Source organism: Alligator mississippiensis, chromosome 1 (genome assembly GCF_030867095.1).
Source record: "Alligator mississippiensis isolate rAllMis1 chromosome 1, rAllMis1, whole genome shotgun sequence".
NCBI lineage: Eukaryota > Metazoa > Chordata > Crocodylia > Alligatoridae > Alligator > Alligator mississippiensis.
Window position 1 is genome coordinate 211236338 of NC_081824.1, and position 12275 is coordinate 211248612.

Sequence of the window (12275 nt, forward strand, 5' to 3'; positions counted from 1 at the left end):
CCTGCTGTGTCTGCAGTCTCTGCCGGAGCTCCAGCCAGGGAGCAGAGGGGAGGGACCAGCTCTGCTATGGAACATAGAGCCCCGCCCAGCCCAGACAGCATGCCAGGATGCTGGGGGAGTCTGGTTTATCTTAAACCAGCAACAGGTCTGGGACAGACATTGCATAAACCAGTTTGAGCCAAATTAGTTAAGTCTTATTATATTCAACCAGATTTATCTCAAACCGATTTCAGCCATTTTCAAAGTGGTTTGTGGGCACTGAATCTCTGTTCTGTTACAGGTTTAAACCACTTCCTGATCACTTAAACCAGTTTATGTGTAATGTCTGTCCCTAGCCCTGGAAGGCATTGTATAACAGGCACAATGCAGGCTTGTGCCTGATAAAAAAAGTATGGTCTTGGGTGTTGCTGACATTAATACAGAGGTGTGTGTACCAATGAACAAGATTAAACTTAGTGGGTAAGTTTGTGGCAGCTCATATGACAGATGCAGTCCAAGAGCTCTAGGATTATTTCATTTGTCAAGGAGAGAACATGTTTTGGGATGGCTTATTTTGGCATCCTGGTTTTGTGTTGTTTAGTACAGGGGGCACGTTGATCTCTAGGTATTCTTGCTCACTTGCCCTTATATCTGTTCCATTATTTATACAATTAGTACAGATTGTCTTAAAGGTTTAGATGTCAATTTACAAAGCATGGGTTCAAGAATTCTTGGGTGCTTCCCATCACATCTCCTAGCTCTTCTCAGTACAAGGGATATCCTTAATTACAGAACCTGATGTACTTCATGCAGAACAATGATTCCACTAAGCCAAGAGACCCAAACTGAAATTTCCAGTGTATTGATTTACATACACTTTTGCGGTTTTTGATCTTTTGCCCTAGTCAGGAACAGGAATTTGTTTCCAGATCTTAAATATGTTTCCCAAATGGGAAAATCATGTCTTGATCTGCTCTACCTAGAAGTCCCATCAGTGAAGACTCCTAAGGAGCTACCCTCACTCTGTGTTTCCTCCAGCATCACTGACCATGCCTCCCTTCCATCCAATTCTATCTCTTGCTTGAGCTACACTACATACCTATGAGTCCCTTGGTAGAGGGAAATTCTACCCACATTGTGCCTGAAAAGCCTCCACTTGTTTGGCATGGATTTTCTATGTTGGGAGGGTAGCCAAGCACCTCAGGCAGTTATGGCCCAAATGTTCTAAGTTTGGCCCAATTTTAACTCCATTTGCCAAGGGAAGGAACCCCAGAGATTTTCTGTGCCATTTTATATGTAGATGTCAAGCACAGCCTACTGAACTGGGGCAGGCAAAAAAACATTAGTCTCCCTGAAGTCCACTATGGTCTTGACCATGCAGATCTAATTTACCTAGTACGTGTTTCTATACTGCAGTAATAGGTGCTACAGAAATACCAAAGACAGACAGGTTCTGGTAAACAAGTAAAAGCATTTAAAGTTATTCAGATCGTTCTTTTCTTTGGGTGTCTTAGTATACATCTTTGTCTCACAATGGGCACATCTACACAAGACACATTAAAGCACATTGGCCTATGTTAAAGAGCATTATGGGCGCATGTCTACACATGCACACCTTTCATGCACATTAACTTAGGCTAATCATGCCTAAATTTGATACCTGCAAAGGTATCAAATTTAGGTGCAATTAGCTAATGTGCATTAACACGTGTAAACATGACCTGGCACTAATTTTAGTGCTGAGTCTAACCTGACACTAAGGGGGCAACCTCAGCCCAGTCCCAGGGAACATCCCAGGATTGGGGTGCTGGGCACCTGCCCCAGGGTCCTGCCCCCTAGCCCCCTCCCACCCCCCACTCCCTCCCCTGGCCCTCTGCTCTGGGCTTGAAGTCCCAAAATATTGTAAATAGTTTTCCCTGGTATATAGTTTTTCCCTTGTATCTAGCTTCCCACTTCTAAGTGGGTTTTTTATTGCTGGTGGGTGGAAAGGGTGGTGGAAGGGCTCTGTTGGTTGAGGCGGGAGTGGAAGGGGGTTCTGTTTGCTGAAGAGGGAGAGATGGGGGTGGGTGTTGTGAGGGTAATAAAGTTTTTTTGTTTCACCCATATGTGTGTCCTGAGAGTGGTGCTGGGGGGTGAGCAGGGGGCAAGGGGTGTGTGGGCAGCGGGGGAGGTGGACTGGAGTGGGGAGTGCAGGAGGAGGAGGGGCTCAGGCACAGTGTCCTGCAGCCAGTGCCCTGGTCCCCACTGGTGGGTGCAGAGCTGTCCTGGGACCTGGGAGGAAGGAGCCTGCTGGAGCCAGCAGGGTCAGCACCATGGGCAGCAGGAGCACGGACCACTGGTCCTCACTGGCAGGGACCAGGCTGGAGCAGCAGGGCACTGGGCATCGCTGGCAGGGGCAGGGGCAAAGGAGGGAGCAGGGACAGGAGCAGCTGTGGTGCAGGGAGGCAGGGTGGGTAAGGAGGGAGCTGCCACATGCTGCCCCTGCACTGGGCTCATGAGTCCTGGGCAGACAAGGGGCTGGCCAGGGATTAGAGTTTGCCTGATGGCTGCCAGGTGCTGGCTGCTGGCTCTGGCTTCATCATGGCTGCCAAGTGCTGGCAACCATGTGGTCAGAAGCTGGAGCTCCCCCTGGTGGCCACAAGGGCACATGGCAGGCCTGCAGGCACTTGGGACTAATGTTAGTCCCAAGTCCCTGTGCATGTAGACACCTGCCAAAGTCACTAAATCACTTAATGGGCATTACATTTAGTCACACTTAAATGCACATGTAGATGCGCCCAGTGTGTTGTGTGTTTGAGTTTCAAAGACAGAGACATATGTCACAATTATATTTGCTCTTAGATTATATTGTTTCCAGTTATGCTACAACACAGGAAAACAAACTCTTCAGACTCCATGAATTTGTATCTGTGAATTTGAAGAATACAATCTTCAGGCTTACATACATAGGCTTTTGGCATTTCTTTTCAGACGAATTGCTTCAAAATTGGCTACCTGAGGTCCAAGCAATGAGACATGGTAATGATGCTGAAATGATGGCAAGAAGGAGTGAATCTGCTGATGACACTGAAGAAGAAATAATATTATTATTTTCACTGTTTTGATATCATCAGCATGTTATCCACAATGATCCACAAAATAATAGACTATAATGAAATATTTTATCCTCTATAGATACATATTTTATAAGAGGTTGGGGTGTGAGGATAGACTCTAAATTAACTTGGTCATTCAAAGTTATATCCAGTGCAGAATACATTGGAAACTATGGGAACTGTAGCCTACTATTCAAAATCTACAAGGGTATGTAGAAATCCCACAATTTGAGACATAAATACTTTCCAGCTGAACTTTTTCAAACCTCTGAAATGAGACCTAATGGCAATGCAAGCTGCCTGGAGAAATTACATTTTACTTCCCCTTTCTGGTGCAAAGAATCATGGGACAGAATCAGAGAGCTGGATTTTTGTAATGAATCTAAGGAAGCTGAATGCTTCAAAACATAGGAAAAGTTATTAACTTTGAATACTTACTGCGGACTCTCAGAGTATATTTTTCCTAACCTTGAATTCTGTGCACAGCAGTCTGACAGAGTGATATACCACTGTGCTGTACATCACAGACTTCATTCCCCAAACAACCCAACTCCAGTAAAGCGTTTTAACCTTAAGGAAGTACTTATGTATCCTTAAAGTCAGGACACTTAGCTTTGTTCAGTAAGGAAGGGTGCAAGCACATGCTTGGGTAGTTTACCACCTAAATTAGATGGGGAGCTTAATTTTTATATCTTCCATTCAACATCCCAACAAGGAGTTGATAATGTTTCTCTGGACAGCTGGTGACTTACAAGGACTTTTCATTTCTTTAATGTATCAAAAGAATAAAAGACAACCTGATGAGTATGTTATCTTTGAAAAGGAAATAAAAGAGCAGAGACAGCTTAAAAAGAATATGCTCGTCTATTACAGAGATTTCATATTGGCATAATATGAAGTATAGATTTCCTAATTCATAGAGTATCAAAGATCAATGAGTTACTTAAAAGACAGCTATTTGCTGACACTCAGGTGGACTTTCCTACACAGGATTTTATTTCATTAGTTAACAGTGGGCTAAGAAAGAAGGTGGAGATACACACACACACACACACACACACACACACACACACACACAGATAGTCTTTTTTAAGTGATAGAAGATATTCATTTGAATAAAAGAGGAGCCATGACTTTTCCATTGGCAATCTGGTCCATGTGTTCCCTGCAACTGAGCATTTTCAGAAGGGCCTGACTGTCTGGGTTAATTGTTTAATGCTTTTAGTTAGAATTAAACTTTGCACCTGCTCTGACAGTGATAAATTAAATGTGCTCCTTTTCCAATACTGTTGCCCTCTTTAAGTAGAGACCAAGAAGTGTATCTCCCTTCTTTCCCAGCGTTTGAGGAATCTGTGCTACACTTGAGTGTAAACCAGCATAATTTGTCACTAGAGCTCGCGCCAATTAAATTGATTGCGTTGGACTGAACTTTAGGACCTCTAATGCAAGCACTAAGGGAAAAATGGGCTTTTTTCTGCCCATTTCCCCATGTGGCACTTAGACATAGCTCAACAGTGGAAGGCTTTCAAGGTTCAAAAGGGTTTTATTTTCAAAAGAAATGGGCATTGATCAGTTGCATTTAAAGGCAAAGATAATTCCAGAGCTTGAAGGCTGGATTTGTGTTTAAGGTCTAAATCTCTTTCTTTAACCTTGGGGGGCCCAGTATAACATAAAAGCAACAAAGAGATTAAGATTACAAAGGGTTTGCAAGTGTAAATGATGCAGTGGTATTCTTCAAATACAACACAGTCCAGATTCACAACCACAGCTCAGGTCAGTATTTGAACTGTTGGTTTTACACCTGTAAAAACAACTTGTGTTTATTTGTCACTTCAGTGTTATCTTGGCAAATGTTTGGGTGAAAGTACTCCAGCACTGAACATCTTTATGCTGGGGAGTTCAAGCTTGCCTCCTTAAAGCTGATTGAAAAGTAAACACTCTAAAGGTCAGCATGGCAGAGACAATAAGAAAATCCTTTTTCTTTGTCAGTGTAACATGACTGATAGGAGCAGTCCCACATGACTGATAGGAGCAGTATGTGCTGCTATAGTCTTAAGTCAAGAAGTGTAGTTTTAATGCCTTTGCGAGTTCAATGGACTTCTAGAGAAAGTGTTTAGAGGCCTTGCCCATTCATTATGCAGCCCACATATTACAGTTCGTTATACAAGCCATTGCCATGCAGGCTGTAAATATGCTTTAAGTAATTACTCTTCTGGGTTCTCTTCTTTAGTGGGCTACTGAGTTTTTTTGTTTGTTTTTCAGCTATGCTGAAACCTCACCAATTGCTACTATAAAATATCATCATTTGGGCAAGGTTTACATGTAGATCAAGCTGATAGTGTCAGACTGTGGGCTCCCATTTATTACTTACATTTCCATGACTGACAGAACAATGAAACTACAGTAAAGAGAACTTAGCCAGTTATTCAGATGCAAGCAATTAGCCCTAGCCCTCCTTTTCAAAAGTGTTATGATTAAGAATAGGCTTTAGCAAACCAGGATCTACAAGATTCAGGCCAAAAACTCTCTGCAAAGCTCTGCCAAGTCTATCTGACTGTCCCAGGAATCCTGTCTGATAAAGGATGCTTCACAGGGGAGAAATGTTTTAGGACTTATTTAAAATAAAATATCATTCCTATTACAAGTAACAGTCCCAGATAAATGAAATAAAATGAAACTCTTGAGTTTCCCCAAAACTCTTTCTTTTATTCACACTGAAGAAAAAAAAAGTTTTTGCACTGTGTTCAGGAAAAAATAATTTAACTTCACATGACTATTGATTCATATAGAAAGCCAAATCCATTTGTGAGGTATGTATAGAAGAGATGGGCAGCTGGGGGCCATCGGACAGATTTATGCAGAATAATATTAATAGGCACAGGGAAACTGTCCAGTTTTTAATTATAAAAGGGCATTTCACAGACACTGTCTATGATGATATACGGGCAGAGAGATATGCCAAACTATGCCTTATTGATTCATGTAGCAACAATCAACCTGCTAACTGACTTATGAGGAGGATATCACTGGCCAAAAAATGCACTATATTTCGGATGTGTGCATGTTAATGCATGCAAGAATGTGGGATATTTTCCGGCATTATTTCAAGTATCTTTGAGTGATGTATGATGCAACTATTGTATTGTATGTCATTGTATTGCACTAATATATGATGCCTTATATAGTGATATATACATAGTGGGCATTCTGTGCCCAAAAGTGTATCTGATATTTCTCCCAACCAGTCCAGCAAAAGATATTATCATACAAATTCTTCCTTCTCACATATTCCCTACTCCAACAGGGCTACACCTCTTCTCCCATAGTAATATACAAATATCCATGTATATACACACATATATGTAGAACTCCCTCTATTTTGAGGCTCACCAGACCTTACCATTGGGTGTGAAGCCATTTGGCTTGGTACATTTGAAACCTCAGGAGTCTTGGCACTATCCTTGGCTTGGGGAGTCAAGCCACATCCTTAGGATGCCAGTCCTCTCTTGACCTCCACTTCAGAACTGGAACCCACAGCCCGTGCTGCCCATCCCCTGTCTGACTGCTGATACCCCACACTCTTCCTAGCTTAAGCACACCCCTTCCCAGAACTCTAGGGGGCATTTTGGCTGTTATTTAACTCTTTGCAGTCACACTATAAGCATTAGGGGAAAGGCACACATGTAAATAGGTTTGGCATGGGGTTCCTGAGCAGACAGTTGTTCTCTGCTCAAGAACACAAAAGATAAACTGACTAGCCAGAAAATAATTAACTGTGAACATGTTTCTATGCCTCCTCTCCTCACCACTTTAAAGTATTCTCTGGACTGTGGTCCTGAGGAAGCCCACAGTCCTTCTGTGAAATTCATAGTTTGATCTTTGGTTGGTCCTGGAGGTAAATTAGACTCCCTGTCCTACGACAGTATGCCGCTCTCTTTCTCTCTGCTGCTCAAGATGTCCTCTGTCTCTTTGTAAAGTTCCCTTCCTTTGTTCCTCCTGCAAGTCTTTTTAATCTTTCCTTTGTCACCTGCTTCCCTTTTTCTTGCTTGAGGAATTGTTATGTCCCATTCTACACTCCATTCCACCACCTCTTGGTATAGGTTGTAGCAGAAATATAGGACTGGAAAGGACCTTCTGGGTCATCAAATGCAGGCAATCCTGTTATCTAACATCTTTCATAAACCAGTCAGGCTCAATCTTAAAACTAGTTAGGTTTTAGATTGCTCCTACCTCTCCCAGAGGTTTAGATTAGGATTGCCCCTACCTATCCCATCCTGACAGACAGAAACCTCTTTCTAGTGTCCTACCTGAATTTATTCATGGACTATATATATACATTTGTCCACTACAGGCTTAGGACCAACTGGCTAAGCAGCAGCTCTACAGAATAGGACCTGGGGGTTACAGTTGATAATAAGCTGGATATGAGTCAACAATGTGGCTTTGCTGCCAAGAAGGCTAACAGCATCCTGGGCTGCATTAGTAGGAGCACTGCCAGCAGATCAAGGGAACTAATTATTCCCCTCTATTCAGCACTGGTGAGGCCACCTCTGGAGTACTGTGTTCAGTTTTGGGGCCCCCCATTACAGGAAGGATGTGGACAAGTTGGAGAGAGTCCAGCGCAGGACAACAAAGATGGTTTGGGGGCTGAAGCTCATGATTTATGAGGAAAGGCTGAGGGAACTGGGCTTATTTCATCTGCTGAAGAGGAGACTGAGGTGGGATTTGATAGCAGCCATCAACTACCTGAAAGGGGGTTCCAAAGAGGAGGGAGCTGTACTGTTCTCAGTGGTGGCAGATGACAGAACAAGGAACAATGGTCTCAAATTGCAGCAAGGGAAGTTTAGGTTGGATATCAGGAAAAAAGCACTGGAACAGGTTACCGGGAGAGGTAGTAGAACCTCCATCCTTGGAGGTTTTTAAGGCCCAGCTCAACAAGGCCCTGCCTGGGATGATTTAGTTGGGGATGGCCCTGCTTTGAGCAGGGGGTTGGACCAGATGACCTCTTGAGGTCCCTTCCAACCTTAATTTTCTACAATTCTGTGATTTGCTTTCATGCAAATGTATATGTAAGGTTCAATATTACTTTTCTCTCCCTAGGATTTACCCTTGTGATGTATTTGTAGTTAGCAGTCATATCCTGTCTCAACCTTATTTCACTAGGGTAACACATCAAGCTCTTCTAGTGTTCTCTCATCTGACATGCTCTCATTCCACTAATAGCCTCTCTCAATATCTGTTTCAATCTGAGTTCATCTTTCTGAAATATGGGTGACCAGAATTTTTCCACACCAGGTCTCAGTAGTCCCTTATACTCCCCCCACACACACACTCCCTTTCTGGGAATACCTCACATGCTGCATCTCAGGACTGCATTTGCATTTCTCATTGCCACACCTTATTAGCAGCTCTTAGCTATCCTGTGATTGCTAGTATACCCATATCTTTTTTTGTTCTTTGTCATGTCCAACAGATAAACTTCCATATTATACCCCCAAAATGGTGCAAGACTTCACATTTTGTTTTACTGAACTTCATTCCATCTATATAGTTTTACTCCTCATAGTTATCCAACTCTATATGATATTTCAATTATCTCTGTATTGACAATGCCTCCAAATACTGTCATCACATGTTTCATTAGCACATTCCTAATATTTATACCAAGATCATTAATGAAACATTTCAAGATCAGTCCCAAGTCTAATTTTTGAAGAATTCTGCTGGAATTCTCCCTCGAGACTGATAGTTCCCCTTGCAAAATTACCTGTTGTCATCTCCCCCTAAACTGATCTCCTACCCAGTTTACAGGTCTTCTACTAATCCTCATTTTCTCTATGCTTACCTAATCATTTCCCATGTGGCACCATGTCATATCCATTATGGAGGTTCAGACAGACTAGATGTGCTACGCTTTGGTTGTCCAGAAAAATCAGTTCTTAGTCTACTAATACAATCTATTTATGATGAATCCACATTGCATTTTATCCCATTTTCCATTTAGCTCTATGTTTGTAATGATCCTTTCCTTCTAAATGTGTTCTGAAGTCCTACCTACTGTTGAGGTCAAACTAACAGGCTCTTAATTACCTGGAAGTAGTTGATTGTGGGTCAAAACAGCTGTTAACTGTTCACTGAGTCCAGTGGGGTATACACTAAACATCTGGTAAGCAAAGGTTGATATACACTGACAGAAAGGCATTGTGCAATACAGAAACATTCATAGTAGCAACTGCATAATAACTTAATATCAGCCAGAGCTCATCATTTATCCAGTGGTTCCTGTTACAGGGTGGTCTGCCCCTTAAGATGGGCCAGCCAGCCCTGTTAAGGGCATTCAGCTGTGGGCCTTCTGGTAATGAAGGAGTGGCCCACTGGGAGTTTAAAACCCAAAGGGAGAGGGCTGAGAGAGAAATTTGTGAAGGGACAGTTTGAAAAGAGGAAGCAGACAGTGACTGCAACTGCCTGCTGCTATGGTGGGGGCCAGAGAATCCCTCTTTGAGTGGCCAGGACAAACCAAGAGGGTTTTGTTTTGCTGGCTTATGTTTCTTACCTAAAGACTATTTTGTTTACGAGGACTAGTGGCGGTGCTCATAAGGGAGCACAGCTGCCTGCCAAAGCCGGCAGCCAGGGACCCCAGATACAGGTCCCCAAATAATGGCAAAATATGTACAGTGCAAATGTGTTTACATTGTGTGTGGATCTGCACAAAAGCTTCAATATATAGTTATAAAATCTGAGGGTAGATCTCTTTGTGGGTCTGAATTGGCACAGCTCCACTTACACCAACCAAGGGTGTACACCTCCTATACCATTTCCATTATCTCCTGTCATCTGAAGGGAGAAATGGGAAACAGCTTTTTCAAAGCCATCCTGCCTTTTTGTGAGCTGTGCTTCAAAATATACAGGAGGAAGTAAATGCTGAACAAAGATAACCTACAGTCAAAGCCCACATGCACGGCCACTCACCAGGTCACTTAACACTGAGACTCTACAACTAAATCAAATCAAGTTCAAGAAAGAAACCAGCCCTGAAACTGATACTGAGTTTACCAACTAAAAAGACTGTGCTGGAACTGACCAGAATAGTTGGGTTCTTCCTAGAACGTTGTAAAGGAAGGGCAGAAGAGCCCAGTTTCATTTGCCAGACTGAAAACTTAGTTATATGCAAAGCCAATTGCAATTTTGTTGCTATTTTCAAAAGTGCAAGATATATCAACAGAAGCCTAATCCATGTATGTCTGGAATAGGAATGAGTGGATTAGCCTTTCAAACTCTTCAAGATCAGGTCAAGATCATTCAGCCCAACTACAGCAACAGCAAAGTTGGAGTCTGTGTCTGGAAACCTGTTGTATCGTAAGCAGGTCATTTTCCTATTTGTAAAAAGCGTGCAGTGTTTGCAGACTCCTCAAATACATTTCGAGTGTGATGGAAAGAGTATATGTTCAGCAAACACAGTATTTTACATACCCAGATACACCATGCATTAGTCATTTGAGAGTCTGTTCCCTGGCAAGGCTTCGTGAAGAACAGCACCACATATTGTTTGAAAAATGTACTCTGATTACAATACAACAATGGTATTGTTTGATTTAAACGGTACGTGTTTATGTGATGCATGCAGTTTTTCCGAAGTTTCTTCATTGGTTCCTTTTAACTGAATCTCATTAAATTAAAGTTTTTTCACTGCAAGTAGCAAAGTAACAGCAGAGATTGCTTTTTTTTTTTTTTTTGCAAGTACTATTTGAATCAGCAGGAGTATTTTCCTCAGAACAAACATTTGAAAATGATTTTCATTCTTGCAACCAGAATACCTCTTGTTATTGTCAGAAAGGTGCTTAATTTTGGTTGATGCGAGTGACTATATCAGAGCTCAGGTGACATTAAGATATTGCAATGGAGGTTATTACATAACATCGGTTTGGAGGGATTAGTTGTAGTGAATGAACTTAATGAGAACTTGATGATTGTTACACCTAAGTAGCTTAAATGTCATGTTTTGATGGGCACAAGGTACATGAAGGGCCTTATCCTGTGGTACCCTGAGGAGCTAGATCCACAAAGGAGACTTAAGTTCAACGTTGCAAAACCTAAGGCTTGGATGCCCTTCAGCCTAGTAGAATTCACAGCCCTTGGTTAGATGACTAGACTCTATGTCATGCAGAGAGAAAAAAGGGCCTAGGCATGGTGCCCACAAAAGCTAGCATGCTGAGTAGGGAGCTGCCTAAGTTAGCCAACTGGAAAAGTTGCAAAGGTCTGACTTGCACAAACTCTCTTTGAGGTATGGGGCTTAGCTCCAGGCTTCGAGGAAGCTTCTCCCTCCAATCCCAGTTCATAGCCACTAAACTTCTGCTGAACCTAAGCCAGATCATATCAAATACATTAAGGAAGAGAGGTCATGCCAGTGTCCTCTTACCCTTATACCTAAGAGTCCAGTGGTTAGGGCATTCACCTGAAATATGTTAGCCCCAGGTCCAAAAACTGCTTCTGTCTAATTTGGAACAAGTATGTGAATGAATACATCCCAGTAAAGTGCCTTAAGCAGCCACCACTACCTCAGGGTGTTTTGGGGTGGATCTCTCTGTCCTCCCTGCCCCGCCACCCCAGTTCAATTTACATAAAATATTTAAATATTTTCAATGTGACAATAAGAATAACTCTTAGAGTGATGCTTAGGGAGGAGCATTTAGGTACAAAGAGAAGAAAATACTCCTAGTGTAAACTCAACCCCCTTTTTGTGGAAATAAGGAAACGGTGAGGCCGAGGTGGCATTTTTGAGGCTGCAATGGGTAACCCTTCTCTCAATGTGAAGAACATCTGCAATAGAGCTATAAAGAGGAAGCTACAGGTAACAGGAAAATGACTGCAGGCACTTCTTGGTGTTTTGCTATAAATGGGTGACCATTAACACTGTCAATGTGCACCTCTGGTGAAGAGCTCTCCTCATAACCTGCAGCAGGCAGGCACGTATAGGCCACTAGTTTATAGATTCAGTCAAAATGTGGTGACTAGTTTAACTAGTTTTGTTCTTTTGATCCCTCTTATGAGCTTTTGGGATCCCTCAGCCTCAATCCTTCCTCAGCCTTCATTATTCCTGGGTGCTCTTAGAAGTGTGACAGTGAGTTTCTTTAAATCAAATTCAAAATGCAAGAAGCAGTTAAGAAACAGGTGAAAGCTTCCCTGCGCTGCCCTGAATTGCCA